At 37.1% G+C, this 10,586-nt stretch overlaps 2 protein-coding genes across 20 annotated transcripts in view; both read right to left on the bottom strand.

Moving 5' to 3' along the window:
- The window catches only part of LOC106073892 (abnormal spindle-like microcephaly-associated protein homolog), a 122,446-nt gene that overhangs the window by 51,694 nt on the left and 60,166 nt on the right, over nt 1-10,586 (bottom strand). The window lies entirely within an intron of this gene.
- LOC106073891 (dentin sialophosphoprotein-like) overlaps nt 1-10,586 on the bottom strand; it is a 46,365-nt gene that overhangs the window by 8,167 nt on the left and 27,612 nt on the right. The gene's annotated exons all lie outside the window — the stretch shown is intronic.

The following is a 10,586-nucleotide window of genomic DNA, read 5'->3' as shown; positions in this document are numbered from 1 at the left end:
TGTGTCTGTCCATGAACTTTCACTTTTATTGCTTGTCTAGACCCTACAAGCAGACGCGAAATCTGTCTCTTTCTCTACAAAACATTTGTATTCTCTTTTTTTTCTTATTCAAACAATGCCAACCAATCAAACTTCCAAATGTACGCATGGATGAAGATTACAGCGCATTAGTTAGTCAGATATTCAGTGCACAAAGACACATCGGTAATATCTTTTATAAATTAAAGAATCTATTAAATAAATGACACGCAAAACATGGCCACGCAAACTAAATAATTGGCATGCCATGAGAAATGTATGTCAGTCGACAATCAATTATAATCTAACCAGATCATGGAATACAAGACGTTCCATTGAACTTAGTGTTAGATTTCTTCAGTTCGATGACACATGAAACCTTACTCATTACTCGAGAAATCCTATATAAACCATTCTCCTTCGGGTTGTGCTTCCTTGCATTGCGGTTGTTAAGTGAGAGAAATTGCTATCATGAAAATCACACAATTGAATAAGAAGATGCTATAACTCCATTGAAGATTCGGTTACAAGGAGTGATAAGAATGTAGATACGAATAAGGAAGTATATCGATAGAAGGTTTGTTCTTTTCAATATAACAATCTTTTTCTTGCACATTATCAGAGTGCATGGCTTTCTCTAACTCATTCATTTGTTTGTTCTCTCTATCTCTATCTCTCTCATTCTCTCTGTCTGCGCTCTTTATCTCTCTCTGTATCTTTCTCTGTATCATTCTCTCTCTCTCTCATTCTCTCTGACTGCGCTCTTTATCTCTCTTCGTATCTTTCTCTCTATAATTCTCTCTGTCTGCGCTCTTTATCTCTCTCCGTCTCTTTCTCTCTATCACTTTCTCTCTCTCCTATCTCTCTCTTCCTTCGAATAAACAAGCTATATTAGCCCAAAGTAAGGTGATTTTTTTTAAAACACCTGACTTGTTTAAACAAAACCATTGGACCTCCAACACAGAAATAAGGCTTATTAACCCATTCCTAGCGTCTCTATTTATTAACCCATTCCTAGCGCCTCTAGTGGTGTTGATCATCGTACTCTTGAAATCAATAGCGCAAAGTACACGGCGAGTCATTAAATCTAATTGTAAGGAACACGTTCCCTTTCCTTCGGTACGGTATATCCCTAGCTTAATACCCAACAGTAACAGTAACTTAGTTGATAGTTTAGACTCAAGTGTGTTGGTATGTAGTACTTCAATGTCTCTCTAACTATCTCTCTATATTTATAACTATCTATTGCTCTCTCTGTCTCTCTCTCTCTCTTACTTTTCTCTATGTCTATTTCCTTATCTCTGTAATCTTGCCTCGCTTTTCACTCTTTTTTTCACAAGCATATCTTCATCTTTCTTTAGTCCTCTCTCTCTCTATTCCACTCTCTATTAATCAGTATCTTTTTCTCTCTATCCTTCTCTCTATATAAATAATCATCTATTTCACTCTAGAAATAACCTCTCTTGTTTCTCAATCTTTCACTCTTACTATTTCTTTCTTCCTCTTTCTTCCTCTCATTCCTTTCTCTTTTCTTTCTCTCTCTCTCTCTCTCTCATTATATCAGAAACTTCAAGAGCGAGCGAGACTAAATAGAAATTTAATTCTGAGGTAAACTATCACACAAGTGGCGACATTCAAATGACATGCGTGTCATTCATGAGTATATCATTCTACCTTGTGTGAGTTACTTCCATTATACAGTTCAAAATAAAAAATCAGAAATACAACATAAATACTCAACAGTGTTCATGTGTTTTACTATATACCAAATAACTCTGCTTAGAAAACATACACCACATGTAGGAAGCTGCCTGGAAGTGTGGTTTGCGCTCTGGACTGTCGTTCGGTGATCTCGGATTCGAACCCTGCCCGCTGCTATCCCCAGTCGTCCTAACGGAAGTGTGTGCTAGGATGTAATTATCGTCAAATCTGAAGACAGATCCGAAATATGCAAAACAAACTAACATTGAACTCGGTCAATGTTTCCACTACCGCTACAGATTACTAGGTGAAACATAAAATATCACATTTACTATACTCCCAGAGAAGTGACTTAAAATGTATGATCAAAGGAAGCCAAGAAGTACTGATCTACTGACCGTTCCACGGGGAAGAATTACCTTTTCATGATATGATCAAACGCAAGGGCAGACAAGCGAACCAACAGAAAAAACGAAAACTAAAGTCTGTCGGATATTCCATACTCTTCTGTTACCCTAGACATAATGTTGTCAGTGCCGGTAATTGAAATTAACAAATGTCTGGGTTTTGATATGAATCATATTAGTATGTTGACAAGGTGCTTTCTAGTGGAATTCAGGATAAGTTTTTTAATAAATCTAAGATTTAGTTATCACAGGCACTATTTTATAAATAAGACGAAATCCGGTCTCGTTTGTGCGTTACAACTAATTCAAAAAGGCGAAGCTAGAAGCACTGAGTTCCAGGGGTGAACACCCTTGACCAAGTCAACAAGTGGAGGCTACTCATCCAGAAACAGATGCGCGTTATGTCCCCTTATCGGCGTCCTGATCAACTTTCTCTTTTCTTGACTCACTTTCTCTCCCTTTACTAAAGCAAACTAAAAACAACAACATAATTAGCTAATGAATTAATAACGTGATATTCTAACAACGTGGTCTAGGGGCTCAATTCAATCTGTGCTGTGTTGTTTATAACTGACTAGAACAACAACAAAACTCGTGTAGCAGCATTGCATCATAGCATCGCAGTTCGTGTCTGGATACAAATAATTAGCCATTGGCTAGCAAATAGTCAAAGAAAGAGAACTGGGGTCAGCACTGTCTGTCGTTGAAGACCGCTTATTGATTTGAGATTCACTAGTAGCGGTAGGTCGGGGCGGGCGGAGCTACAGGAACTGAAGGCCGGGTTGGTTCGGTGCTAAAATTTTCTTCATTAGCTCTGCTAACGACAATTTAGAAAACAAAAAAAGTAAAAAAAAAAGGAGGTGGGGTGGGAGGGGGGGGGTCGATAATGGCACAGAGGCCATTGATTCCTCAAATGTGTGGATGTGATGTGTGTGTGTGTGTGAAGGAAAGCGTGAATGCGTGTGTGTGTGTGATTGCACATGTTGCTTTTCACAAACAGTATTTCAGCATTAGATTTCTTGGAGCCCAGAACTGCGACGATATTTGAACATGTTCAAGACTGCGCTCGAAATGACCAAAAGGAAAGTCATCTTAATAACGTAGTTCAGACAATTAGGGCTCGTTCCCAAGGTGGGTAATAGAGTCAGAGTTAGATCAAGGGGTTATATATATATATATATATAAATGTTTTCTATAAACTTGATGTTCTAAGCTAAAGTTTAAAGTGTACGTTTTTTTTTTTTTGCATATTTCTACAAGGCAATATTTAAATGCTGATTTAACTCACACAAAAAAAGATAACTAATTTAAAAAGGGGAATTTCAAACACGAGCCTCACACATTCTTGTATTATATCATATCTAATATGTATGGTTTTATTGGGGAAGGGGGGAGCTAAAAACTGTGAGCCCGGTATTCGTAAGGGAGGAAAAGAGCCCGTCATTAAAAAAAAAAGTACAAATTAAAAAGGAGTGTCATGTTTTTAGCATTTAGCATTGTGATATTAATGTGTTGTTGTTTTTTTTTGGGGGGCGGGGGGTTCCATCCACGTCAAACAATTCAACAAATATATATATATAGTCTTGACGTGTCCATATTTGGAAAACAATTATGTACACGCTACAAGACGCACTGACCATATCAAGTAAAAAAAAGGTTTACATTCGCCTCACACATTTATCTGTCCTTAGCATTATTTCTTTGAATGTCCTATTGACCTGGGGACACTTATAAGTGCTATGTCGATCTAAAACATTACAAGTTGTACAAACACGTGACATCTCTAAATCCAGGTCAAAAAAAAAAAAAAAGGAAAACCCGTACTTGTGATCCGAATGAACAAAAACATACACCACTATGAACAAACTTAAGTCATTCACAATTAGCAAACTGAACTAAATGCCAAGAAGTTGAGATCTACAGCAAGGAAAATAAAAACTAAAATCAATCCTCCAACACGTACTCTATCCATGCTCACGCCATGACACTCGCACTCTAAACGTGCTATCAAGATAGATCTTTTAAATTCTAGAAAACATCTCACACCAGACGACGTGTCTGCACGCTGTGAGACACCCCCCCTCCCCCAAGCAGAAATGTGTGTATAATTACACCCTCCTCCTCTTAACAAACCTGGATGAATTCACTCCGCAGCCGCCTATCGAACTCCACCAAAGACTTAAATTTGTTCTACTGCTCCTGCCATAACAACCTTCGATTTCGTTCACCTCTAGAAAGGTGTTTTCCAAAGCGAGAAAGGCAATACAATTTAGAAATAGACGGAACCATCTCTACGCTGTTTCTCTTCCTCCCTCCCCCACCCCCCTCCCTCTCTCTCTCTCTCTTTTTCTCTCTCGCGAAATAAATATATTTCTATATTTGAGACAATCTTGGTAGACTGGTCTAGATCCAGCCGTGCACGAGTGAGCCTAACTCAGACATCAATACAGGTATTTATAGCGTCTGTGTCTTGTTTGTTTAAAAGGAGGGGAAATGGGGTTGGGGGTAAATATCAGTTACGCAATCCATGCCAGTGGTGCGGTTTCCAGACAATATGCCCCATTTTTTGTTCTAGCGCTAGGCTTAACAATTATGTCTTTGTTTCGGAAAGGAAAACATTTCTTATATAAGCAGTTTTTAAGTTAACCTATAATTGACTCCAACAATGACGTCATTACGTAAAGCAACCCATATTTCCGGTCCCTTTTTCCCCCAATAAATGACACCCCAGCTCGAGTTTAGAGCGGTCAATTAAATAATTAATTGTAAGTGTGGACTAGTTAGATCCTAACACGCAGGACCAGAATTAACTGAGTTTAATAAGTAATTAAATAAAGCTGACTGTCTGCAATTTGCGTTAGAAAGACTAGATCCAAGTATCTCTGCCAACTATTCTAACAGTAAGTAGGCCTAATCTACTTAAAGAAGGGTGATGCAGCAAATATTTAAAAACCAAGTCCATTCCTGGATTATTTAAAGTAGATTGGCTTTTATTATCCTAGAACAAGGGATTAAGATTATTTCCACACAAAAAAATCCAGTTACTCTGGCCGACAATGTGCGTAACAAACATAAATCGTGGAGAAGGATCAAAGAGCCTCACAAACCAATGTGATGCTGTTTCATTTCTACCCAAGAAAGTCAATAAAAAGAACAAGTTTCAATGACGTCATTTCCTAACGTGTCTGTCACGTGATTTTTCCCGACCAAAAAAAAAAAAGACGCTGCGCGATTTCCTATTACTTTAACTCTTTCTCTCCGTAATTATTTTCCTCGTTTCGATAGTATTATTCGTTTTGCTCATTTGTATTTCACTCTCCTGTTAGGATTAAACTTCAATAACTTTTTTGTTTGTTATCAGAGAATGTTACATTTGGTGTTGAATTATAGGAGAATGCATGCTCTTTTTTTCACTAAACAAAATTAAAGTTTATAAATCCAAAAATCAATTTAGTTTCATGGGGTCAAATCAAAGTTAGCACCGTCAATTAGGAGAGTTTTTCGGGAAAAGGAGGGGGCCTTCTACTCCCAGGGGGAAACAATGTTACATTAATCATTAAAACGATGCCACTAATTTCCATAATCATTAAATATTGTAAACAATAAATGACGAGTGTGTATATTATTTGATATCCATATTAGTATTTACTTTATACAATATTTCAAATTAAAATCTTATATTATACTTTACAAAATTATGCTATAGTCTTTTCATATTTTAATTTCTTAAATTTTATTTTAAGATGAATATTATTATTATTTTCTAATTGAAAATAAGGACATAGCTGTTGGCATTAGATAACTGGATCTAGGACAGAACAAAAAAAAAATCCCGTTTTTAAAACCTTAGGAGAAGTTGTTGTTTTTTTATAAAGAAGAATGGTCTCCCTTATCAGCGTTGGCAAATTGTTCTTTTAAAATTGTATCCAATAACGTTGCTTGTATGTTGTTTATATCTATTTCTTTGGTGCTAATACCAGTTGAGATCTACTTGTTGGGTTGTGTGTGTGTGGGGGGGGGGGAATCAAACCTGTTGGTACATTATCATAGAAGTTTCATTCACAGAGTCTCAGATTTCATACCATGCTGCCACCTATTGTTACAAGGCTCTATGAAAAGTCATACATGTCAAGGGTAACGTGACAGTGTGAATCGTATGGACATATTATTTGTGTGTGTGTGTGTGTGTCCTGAGCGAAGAGCCAACTAAGAACTCTGCACACTACATGTTGGTGCATTAAGTGATCGAATGACTAGAGGACAAAAAGTGTTTGTCAAGGCAGAAAAAAAACACAACAGCTGACTGCAGCCGACAGTTTGTGAAACGTTGATATCAGTTCCCAATAGCACGAGAGACCCGTGTGAAACTTGGAGCTTAAGCAGCTTTGATAGACACAAATATGTAACGTCCTTCAGCTGGATATAAAATCAACGAAACGAAGTATTTATTCCCAATCGGCTATCAATAGGTTTACAACCTATTCACAGTCGGTGGCGCTTTATTGCACTTTATGGTAAAATCTATTTCTATATTGTTTTTTTTTTCTACTTGTCTATTCGCAGCCGACTTGGAATATGGATCGCAATGTTTAAAAAAAAGCACATACAGACTCTGATATCGTAACACTAAATATTGTCGAGATAAAAGGGTAGAGGGGGTCTAGAAGTGAGGTCACTTAATCAAAACATTTAGGGCAGGAAATGAAAAGAAGAAAGAAAAAAACATTGGGATACTAAAGTGATTCAATATATTTCAGGATGTTTGCTCTTTATAACAGATTGCCCTTAAATGGCATCGATATTCTATCAAAAAAACTGGGTGACATGGGCAGGATCGATCTGTGAAAACATTATGGAGATGTGAGCCAGAAGGAAATGTGAACATATGGTATCGAGTACTTGGTTGACTCGCTATCAGATGCAGCGGCGTGGCCTGAATGACTTGCCCCAGTACATTAACAAGACTTGTATCTGAAGGGATCATAGAACACCCGCTAGTAGACAATAGAAGCAACAGTTTCATAAAAAGCGTGTAAAAATAAAAAAAAAGTAGGTAGGGGCCTGGGGAAACAAAAAGAGACATAAAATTACCTAAGTCTGCTTTAACCAATCAACAGTAAATAGTGGCAGGCTGTTAGTTACTGGACGTAGGTACATCTAAATTAGGGGAAAATGACTTATTGCTTTTATTTAAAAAATCAACAGTATTAAGTAGAAGGAATATTAAAGTTTCCTTTTTTTTTATACCCCCCCCCGGTCATTCTTTCTCTGTATCCTATGTCTCTTTCCCAATCTCTAACTTGTTCTTTTTCTTTTGTCCTAAATCTCTCTCTCTCTCTCTCTCTCTCTCTCTCTCTTTCTCTCTCTCTGTCTACTCAACATTTCTGAATGGATGGACCTAATCATGTGATCTACCGCCCCCTCCTCCCCCCGTATTTATTTCTTCCTCTTTTCTGTTTATATATTTTGTATTTCTTATTCAATCTTGTGTTAGTCTCAAAACCAAACGTCTAGCTGTTCTTGCTAGAGTGAACCACGCAATTATTACAAAGTAAACGCTCCGAATCAATGAATGACTTACACACACTAAGTCATCTAGTAAGTGTCACCAGGACGTTCTCCCTCCCAAGATGCTGTGGCTCTACTTGGTCTGACGTGAACTGGCAGAGCTCTCTGGTTTCCTGGACTAAATCTGTTTCTTCCGGTACGGAAACAATTAATGGCCAGCTCATAGAAGGTGTTGACAAAAGACTGTTTACAATACTTCTAGGGGCCATTCCATAGCGACTACCATCTGTAACATTATGTTTTACTGTATCCAGCGATCTATCTTGCGGTAACATGTTAATCTGCCGAAATGCGAGAGAGGGGGGCGGAGAGACAGTGCTATAAATTTACTAAATACATAATATATTATAACGAAAATTCAACTTTGATGGCTCTGGGATTCTATTAGAGTACGCTGGAAAGAATGATCATCCCTATTGATCTTCCTTTTGAACCCAGGGGCCTCAATGGGGTCATCATTTTGGGCCACAATAAGAATGTGCTGTGAAATGAAGACATAGATCTCAATGGTAAGGGGAATGAAGAGTGTTATCAAGAGTACAGCCATAGATCGGAAATAAGAACAAGACATGCCGTAAACTGATAGTAGCATGTAGATTTATCTAGAAGGGAAAAAAAATTGAAGAAAAATATAGGTGCACTTAGAAAAATATGTTCATTTTCTCTCTCTCTCTCTCTCTCTTTCTGTGTGCCTTCTCTCTCTTTTCCATCCAACCTCTCTTACATTATCTCTCATTTTCTCTCTATCCTCTCTTTCTCTTTCTATTTTACACATTCTCTATCTAATATCAAATAAGGTCGCTCCTGAGCCCAGCGTGGTTATTCTAAGCGCAATCAATATATTTCCAGGGCAGACAATTCTCTCACATTTCATTGCCTCGACAAGAACAATACAAGAATAATGAGGAAGGTTAGGTTTCTAGAACATTGTCATGGAAAAACAAAACACAATACTAAATAAGGTATAACTAGGCTAATCAAAGATTCAGTAGAAACCAAAAGTTAAGTTGACAAACTTATCTATCTATCTATCTATCTATCTATCTATCTATCTATCTATCTATCTATCTATCTATCTATCTATCTATATCTATCTATCTATCTATCTATCTATCTATCTATCTATCTATCTATCTATCTATCTATCTATCTATCTATTTCTTTGTCCATCGGTCTGTCTCTATAAACATATTCACATCTACAGTCACAGCAGACTTAGTTCCGACTCAAGACAAAACTAATACCAGTAAGTCATCCATTTTGTTTTGAGACAAAACAAGCCCTAACAAAGTTCATAGTCCATAATAGCCTTCAGACTACATTCCATAAATAATTATTCCCAAAAGAACATCTCCATATAAGAATAGTCAAAAAAAAAAAACTTCCAGAAAGATTTACATTCACCTCTGATCAGCTGTGATGTCTTTACCATACAAAAAAAAAATAAGTCTACGAAATCAGCCGACACTTTCCTAGAGCCCATAAATCTAATTTATTTCTTTTTTTACTTGTTCTCGGTCTCCGCCATTATTTCGTCTCTGCCGTTGTTTGTTATTTCCTCTTCCTTTCTCTGAGCTCTGGACAGCTTCATGGCGGCAATTTTCCATGGCTTCAGACGACAGCAAACGTTTTAGAGATTATGCTGTCTCGCGTCTGCTAAATGTGATGCAAAGGTCAAGACAAAAGGGCACGAGCGTCTGATTAATATATTAGCTGGTGCAGATTGAAGCGCTTCTTAACGGATGCCTGTGACGCTGGTGTGCTAATCAGATACGCATAAATACAGTTGCTAATAAGCTCTACATTATCTTATAATGAAAAGGAGAGATGTGTGATGTAGAACTCTCTGATACCGTTTTAGTTTCACACCACAAGCTTGGGGCGAGTTTAGACTTCACAAACATTAGGCGGAGATCTGGAGCTGGGTGCACACATTGTATGCAAGCTCTACTCACGACAACATGTTAAACCACAGAAGGAACAAAATATGTATAAGTACTATTACTAATTTTCTGTAACGCTTCTGCCTTGCTTGTATTACATACCCGGTACTAAAACCCCAAGACCTCTCACTGACTGTTTTTGCCACTTAGGTTACATAATCAAAAAACAATAAATGCACAGATAAAATGTTAGGTGTTTATAAACATTTACCAAAACAAACGTACAAAATATAGAGCACATATATAGACATAAAAATATCGATTTCAAAGTAGTAGATGTAAGGTTTTATTCGCATGGGTTTGATGTATTTATAGACTGCAGAGCAACGCACCCCCCCCCAACCCACCATAATAATCATGAACTAAAACCATCTCGTCAAATCAATGCCTAAATAATTGTTTTTTCATTAGACATACCAGATTAGTTTACGCCAAGATTAAATTAAAAAAAAAAACTGTTACCAAGTATTTTCATCTACAGACTGTAAGACACTATTCCTTTCTGTATAAAAGAAAAAAAAATGTTCACATTTGCATTAAAATGGTCCTATACACAAAAAGGTAGAATCCTGCCCAAAGTTCTAGGTTTTAGATCGCCATACAACAAACACTGGACATGAACTCACTTGCTCTGCACTTTTACTCAGACTCTGGTTTCACTCATTTTTTGTATTTTAGGTTGTGAACTGACATGCAAGACTTGTGATAAATCTGGTCCAATCTTCTCCAGACCAAACTTTGTTCTAGACTCTAGCAATACTACTTGGATCAATAGGAACAAGACAATTATTGCCCCATTAGATGAATGGATGACTTCAATATGGAAACGTCCAGAACATTCCAGGGATTGATACAGAGACTATAGGGTACATATGCTACTAAAAGAAACACAATTTAGGGACAGAAAATCAGGTAGTGTAGACAGTGTAGATTCTACATTACATACTAA

This window comes from Biomphalaria glabrata, chromosome 14 (genome assembly GCF_947242115.1).
Source record: "Biomphalaria glabrata chromosome 14, xgBioGlab47.1, whole genome shotgun sequence".
Classification (NCBI taxonomy): domain Eukaryota; kingdom Metazoa; phylum Mollusca; class Gastropoda; family Planorbidae; genus Biomphalaria; species Biomphalaria glabrata.
This window is presented reverse-complemented; position numbering and strand designations above follow the sequence as displayed.